The sequence below is a fragment of the Tenebrio molitor genome, chromosome 4 (assembly GCF_963966145.1).
Source record: "Tenebrio molitor chromosome 4, icTenMoli1.1, whole genome shotgun sequence".
In the NCBI taxonomy this organism is placed as follows: domain Eukaryota; kingdom Metazoa; phylum Arthropoda; class Insecta; order Coleoptera; family Tenebrionidae; genus Tenebrio; species Tenebrio molitor.
Genome location: NC_091049.1, coordinates 19,318,902 through 19,326,597, shown reverse-complemented (window position 1 = coordinate 19,326,597; position 7,696 = coordinate 19,318,902). Strand labels below are relative to the sequence as shown.

General features: G+C 33.8%; 1 long non-coding RNA gene across 1 annotated transcript; it reads left to right on the top strand.

The window, feature by feature from the left end:
• The first annotated feature begins 946 nt into the window (after window positions 1-946).
• LOC138128922 (uncharacterized) lies at window positions 947-7,455 on the top strand. Its single transcript, XR_011158961.1, has 3 exons — window positions 947-1,059; window positions 1,276-1,431; window positions 2,275-7,455. It is a non-coding gene; the product is annotated as an uncharacterized lncRNA (long non-coding RNA).
• Window positions 7,456-7,696: the final 241 nt, after the last annotated feature.

The window sequence follows — 7,696 nt, the reverse complement described above, 5'->3', positions numbered from 1 at the left end:
AAGTCACAGCTTGTCAAGGTGTATTTAAAAGATCACTTAGTGTCATGTAAGCATATGCGATACATGGCGTTTTGGCGTTTTAAACAGGAGTAGAAAAAGATTATTGTAAAATGTAAAAATCTAAAATAGAATTGTTTCTCTAGATAGGCGACCAGTTATACACCGAACATGAAGCAACTCACTTGATGCTTTTTAGAGCACTCACAGCAATTTTAATTAAATCTAACTTGTAATAATCAAGAATGTAATGTACACTGACTGGCATAAAAAACGACTCACTTTGAATTTTAAGTTGCCTTAGAAAAATTTTTTGATGTCATGTTGTATTGATAAGTGTTATTTAAGTTATTCTTTGTCAAAGAATATCCGACAAACAAAACATTAAACACAGCAAATAAGATTTTAATGAAAAATAATAAGAGTAATTTTTTAGAACAAATTTTATGTTATGAAAAATTCCCAAAATTTGAACAGTACCTATTTTGAATTAATATCTCCTATTGTCAAATTAAATCTTTTAACACGTAAGACAACCCACAAAAAAACAACATGGAAGTAGCGCAAACTTTTCTAATAATTTATTTAAACAAAACACTTCGGTTGCCATGGTGACCCTAGCATTCCCGATCATTGAAAATATCCCAATTTAATTATTAAAAAAAAATTAGCACATATATAAAATTAAATTTTTATTTATTACAAGATTCCGCATTATTAGCGGAAATTTTTGTATTGTAAACCAAAAATGTTATGTATTTCAAGGTTATTTATTAAAAAAATCGTAATGAGTCGCTTTTTGTGCCGGTCAGTGTATTATTCAAAAATTCCGTTTTTGCCTTCAACTTTAGTTCTTGGGAATAAGGGAATTATCACAGGGAATTATTGTAGACGGCGGTCATGGCGCTCACTTTCGGTGATTGGCGTTTGGTGGTTGCGCAGTGGACAGCACAGCTGGACAGTGCGCACCGCGAAGCATGGTGGATGCCGGATGCCACTTTCGTTTTCGTGTTCAAACAGCTAAACCCTAGCCAAGCAAGAGTGATTAGGACAAATGAAATTGTAAGTTTTACTTTTCATGTTTTATTTGTTATTAATTACATTTTTCATTATAATAGCAGTAGCCGCGTAATGGAGTAGTATGTTTGCTTCCGGTTAACACTTACTAATTGGGAATGTTAAGCGAGTAGTGCTATTGTTAGGTTATGTTAACTTTTTGCATAATAAAGTTTAATATTTATTAAACGTGTTTATTATTTATTGTGTTGTATTTTGCAGAATGAACTGTGTCGATCAATCAATCAAGTTGAGTGGTGTTTGAGAGATGAGTTAGGTATCATTCAGAATTTGGTATTTTGATACCAATGAAAGGAGACATCAGCTTTGGAAGTTGCTGCAGAACATCTGAAACAATTAGCAACTCATCACTGAACGGTAAGTTTTTAAGCGCTTGATTGTAGCTTTCTCATAATGTGATAAATATGTTCCGTAAGTGCATATAGGTACAGGGTTATTCACGTAAGATGAAGAGCCTGACTAGGTAAAATGTAACCCAAAATACACTTTACAAAGGATTTATTGTGTTTTGGTATTTAAAAATTAAATCAGGAATCCCAGTAGGTATTCTATTAATTTGAAAGATATATCAGTCATTGCATTTTTTGTTCATATTTAGAATTTGAAAAGGTTTACGAACGATGACAGAACCGATATGATCCTACTTACCCATGACTTTTGGGATTTTAATTGCTTATTATTGTTATTAAATCATACTTTGTCGAGAGAGGTATTTTTCTGTGAGAACTTGACATTCATTAGCCTGACGTTTAAAGCTGTCTGTGTTTTATGTGCATTATGATAATGCTAAATAATGTAATAGGGATCGAGATTGCTTTGTGAATTCTCTTTTGGGTTGCATTTTACCTGGTTAGGCTCGTCATCTTACGTGAATAATCCTGTACCTGTATGTATCTAATTATCGCAGGTCATTGTTGTAATCAGTGCTGCCAGTATTTTCTGAATGTTTGTCACCTGGCTGAATTACAGATGTCGCCACTCCCCGAACTTCCCGCGATATTAAAAAAATCGGTCTCTTCAGACTGATAAATTATTGTTCAGTAACTATGTGGCAGAGATTGAGGGATAAAAATTAAAAAAAAAAATTGGCCACTTTATTTTATGACAGAAAACTTTTTTCTAAATAATAAATTTTGAACAAAAAAAATCTGTTTACAACAAAAATAAGTAATAAAGCCTATTTACTTTTTAACCTTTCAGTACTGGCGCCTCTTGGTAAGACGGGAGTTCTAGCGCCAAGTCTCTCAGACCCCTATTATTTAAGTAGTTTTTTAGTGGAGATTTTAAGCAATATGTACAGTGGCGGCCAAAATAAAGTAGGACAAGTCTTATTAAGAAATTTAGCCAAAATTGAGTTGAGTAAACCGGGGTTACTATAATAAATAAATAAATATTTTCATAGTAACCATAGAAAGGGCAAGCAAATTTACATTAGCGAAAAAACATTGTCCTACTTTTTTTGTCCGCAACTGTATGTCTACCATCGTCATTATAAATATCCATTGTATTACGTTCAAATTTAATTCATGTTAAATGATATACATGTTATCTTTAAAATTGATTTAGAAATAAGATAAATGTTGAAAAAGTATGCTCCCCCAAACAGCGTCACAAAAAATTTTTGTTTGTAGATAAGAGATATAATTAAAAGTGTTTCTAATTATCAAAGATTAAGTCGAAAGCTACTACTAGTTGTTGGGCTGAAGCAAGATACTGCATTCAGGGCATGAATATTCTGTATGACTTATGCAAATGAGTTTTACTATCTTTTTGGCAGAAGTGACACCGTTTTCTTGTTCCTGGTTTAAACTGATCTGTCGTTTCATATATGGAAGAAGTGCCTGCACTTCTTTTCTTTGCCTGACTTCAGGTGGGAGATTTGTAAGGGTAGCCCTTCGTTTTAAATATTCATCCGTTAGTGATAAAGCTAATTTGTTCAAATATTTTCTGCGGACTATGCTACCCTTTGTTTCATTATTATTTGCAATAAATATAATCTGAGAGTTTATGCTTGCAATATTAATTAATATGTAGAATATGACCATATGGCATCGTCGAGTGTTCCGAGCCACATTATACGTTGCACAAACTTTGTGGACTGTATCGATACCCCTCACCCCCCTTTTGTCGAATTATAAAAACTTACGTTAGTTTTATCACCCGTTGCTGCATCAACAGCATCATCATGACATGATGCATACTTGCGATCATTGTCACATTTTTGCCCTTCTTCGCAACGCATGAGAATTTGTGCTATCTTTTTTTAAAAACCAATTTCGCATACCCACAAAGTAAAAGTTTTATAGATTTAATTTTAAGTACATTGAATAATAGAAGTAAATCCAATTTTCTTAGTTCATATTCCATTGGGTGGGTTCCCATTAGCCTGGGTCTGGTTATCGTTAGCTTCGTTATGATCTTCATCGCTAGAGCTAGAGCTAGAGGTGTAAGAATAAAACAATCATAATAAAACTAAAACTACTGTTGGGTTTTGTTACGAAACGTCCAGATTTCGAGAAATAAACAGATTTTTTTTTAATACAACATAATAATTGGAACAAGAACAAATATTATAAGTTCTATCAATTAGAAACCTATTTAAAACAGAATAAAACACTATCAAATACACTGAAGCCGTGAGTTTTTAACGCAAATTTCATATTAAATTTTGTTCTGCAGCGGACTTTATTATAAACGCAGCACATAAGTCCATACAAAATTCTTGGTAGCCGTCGTCAATGGATGGATTGGTCAAAAGAGTTTGCCGTAAGGACCTAGATAATTGAATTTTATGCGTTTCTGTTTTACAGTGTTGTTGAAAATGGGACTTTTTTTCACACTTAAATAAAAAATCCACCATCGGCAATACAATATTCTTGCAACCACTGGGTAATTTTATCATGTAAATTTGTTTTCGATTTCGGCATGTTGTCGACTTTGGAATAAATTTGGACAGAAAACTTTTAGCAAAGCAGCAAAGCAAAATAAAAATGAAATAATAAAAAGTGTGGTTAGGTTATACCGGGACATTTTTTTAACATTGAACATAGCCCATACTTATTCCCTATGTTCAGTTTTAAAAAACACAGGTCAATGCATGTATGTAATCACGTAACCAACGTAACGAAAATAAGTACTTGACAGATTAACAAAATGGTCAAGTTGTACGCCAATCAGAGCATTAGAAATGTGCGTGACATTTCCAATGCAACACATGATAGACCAATTCCATCAATCGGAACATATTTTAACATTATTTCAAAATCTCTGGTCTTCGGTATGGTTGGTTGCATAGCAACTCACAATGCATTGATCTGTGTTTTTTAAAATTGAACATAGGGAATAAGTATGGACTATGTTCAGAGTTAAAAAAATGTCCCGGTAGATTGTTGCTGATGTACTTGACGCATGAGCATGACGCGCTACAGTGACTCTCAAACAGTTTTTTCATTCCTTCTTAGGTCGACCGGAAAATGATTTAACAAAAAAACAGTTTTAGGTTTTAACAATTACAAATTAGGTTAATAAATATAACTTTAGGTTGTTAAATTTAAGTTTAGGCATTTTAGGCAAAAACAAAGGGGTGTCAAATAACTGCAAAATTTATGAAACGCATAGATACAGGGCAAGTCACATAAGGGTTAGTTCCGAATTTATTTTGTACGCAACCAAAAATACTAATGACGCTGACTACTTGATACCATTTATAATGTGATTTAATTTAGTAATCAACGTAGGTATGTAATTTGGCTAAAAATGTCACAATGACGTTTTCCTGTTTTGATTAATGAAATCAAAAAATAAATTCATCAACTGTCATTTTGACATTTTTAGCCAAATTACATACCTACGTGGATTACTAAATAAAATCACATTATAAATGGTATCAAGTGGTCAGCGTAATTAGTATTCTTGGTTGCGTACAAAATAAATTCAGAAATAAACCTTATGTGACTTGCCCTGTATACTAAAAATTTCACTAGGCCTAATAAGGATTCAAAAAGGCAAAAAACCTAGAATCCGGGCTTTAGTGATGATTCATGAATAATACCTTCAGGCTCGGTACGGGTGATAGATTTTTCAGCTATGGTGGTTTTCTGCAAACTATAACATGCGTCAGCTGTAGCAGCTCATCTTTTTACAGTAGGGCGACCTTTCAATTTTTCATACGAAACAACCCATCCATGTGTGGATGCAGAGAAAAAATTGTAAATATTTGGCACGATGTCAAAAAATTGGCGAGCTTCGGAACAATATTATTCTGCAGCATGCACACAAATCAAATCGAGCGAGTGTGCAGAACACAGCACAAATACATGTTACCAATTTGTTGAATTGTTTTACACGCGCTTACAGACCACTATTGTATGCACCAGACATCTTACTATAGGGCATTCGTTTTAAATGTTGGGTAAAGTTGTAAACTCAAAACACCATAAATTACGAAAGCGTCAAATTTTCATTGTATCGGTGCCGTAAAGTAGGAATCCCTCTGTTCATATAAAACTGGTACCACGTCGTACTTTCACCATCGACGAACAAAAGAAAGAGACGTTAAAATATCCACAAGTAAAAAAAATTGAAACACATTTTGTGATCAGTGACCAAAAAAATGTAAAGAGATTGTTGATTTGAAATAATGTATTTGACAAATAAGATTACTTAATGCAGAAATAAGAGTAATTAGTAAAGTATCCATTACATGTATCTTTTAAAGTAAGTAAAAAATAAATAATAAAATACGTAAACAAATAAAAAATTAATCGTCATCTGAATCAAATTCACTAGATGATTCACCAGTATTGGCAACAAAAGTTAATGGTTTCACTTGGTCTTCTAAAAGTTGATCTCGATCCCACCATTCTTTAATTTTGGACCCGAATATATTGAACACAATTTTAGATTCACTGAGTTTCGGACAAGTGTCAAAGCAGGCAAGTTTTATTACAAAACCCAACATTTAAAATGAATGCACTATAGCATTGTCCTCTGCAGTCTTTTATATCAATATCCCAAGTCTTCAAACTCTCCACAACAGCTTTAATTAATTCTTCGGCCTTATGCCCAAGATTATGTTTAAATCCTAGAAAACATTCAACTGGTTTGCCATCATTATTGACAGTCCGGATAATGAAGGACAATTGATCAACATGAGCAACATCGGGGAACGAATCTACACTGATTGAGTAATATCTGTTTCTTTTTATTTCTGACACAGTTGTGTTAAAACCTTTTTTTGCTATGATTTCAATTAATTCGTCACATGTTGACGAAAAATAAGAAACGTCCCCTCGGCCTGGGTTACCATACTGAGGAATATACTCAGCCAGGAACGGATCAAATTCGGCTATCAGTTCCAAAGACAATAAAATTACCATTTGACAATGATCCAAACTTTTCTTCGTAGCGTTAAAAAGCCAAACCTCGACTAGACAACTTCTTGATAACAGGAACATTTCTCCAGTATGTTTCTTCTGCTTCTACATGTATTTTTAAAGATTCGTCAATGTCTTGTGTTTTTCCACCCCTGAGCATCAAAATTTCACATTGTTTGTGAATTAGTAAATTTTAATGTGTTGGAATTCTATGTTCAGCATGATTCCTGGCCTGGGTCCGGTATCATTAACCTGTCACCGTACACTGGGATGACCGTATTGTTTGCGGCAAACAGGGTGGTTTGAGACTGTATCGGGGATGCTCTCTTAACCGCGAATGGTTTTGGGAGGATGGAGATTTCGGCACCGGTGTCGACGAGGTAGACTCGTATTAATCCGTAAAGGACCTGAGGGCGGAGCTTAGCTGCGCGGCCTTTAACACGTCAGTAGCGTAGGGAAAATGAGAATCGCTGGGAGCCACAACAGTGGCGCATCATGCAATGGGAAATTTTCACCGTAAAAAAAAAAGTTTGAGCAGTTTGGGACTTTTGACATATTTGAGAGCGAAGTCTAGCATTGTTATTTTATAACTAATGTAATTTATGCGTGCAGAATTGAGGATAAGAGTATTAACACGTAAAATCAACTTTTTATTAAATTGAATAATTTATTGATACATATTTTAACTGGCAACTGATTTCTTTACACATTTGCCACTTCTATCAGTCCAAGAGTGATTTGGTAAATGTGTAGTGTGGACATGGCTCTCAGCTGTGTAGAAAATTGGTCGACCTTCGTCTCTGTATTTTAAAATCTGCTTCAAATACTTTATCCTGAGCAGTCGAATGTCATAGGACTCCATTAGTACTTTTCTGTTGTCCTCAGTTTTGCGCCATCTAGAAAAAGTTAACTTTTATATAGACTTTCTTAACTGTAAAAGTATAGTCGACTCAAGTTGCAAAAAACCACTTGTCATTTGCATTTGCAACAGCATTTTTTCAATATTTTTGAACCAAATAAAGACACAAAGGGACCTGAAAATCATAGTTTGGATTGAATATTTCCTACAGTTTTAAAGTAATTTCAAACGACTAATGCCATAAAATTGCTGTTGCAAATCCAAATTGGTTTTTTGCAACTTGAGTCAACTTTACATGCTTAAATCCCAGCTGTTTAATTAATTCTAGCAAAGTGGATTTGCTACCAGAGAATGGAATTTCCATATCTTGCATTCTATATAAAATCCC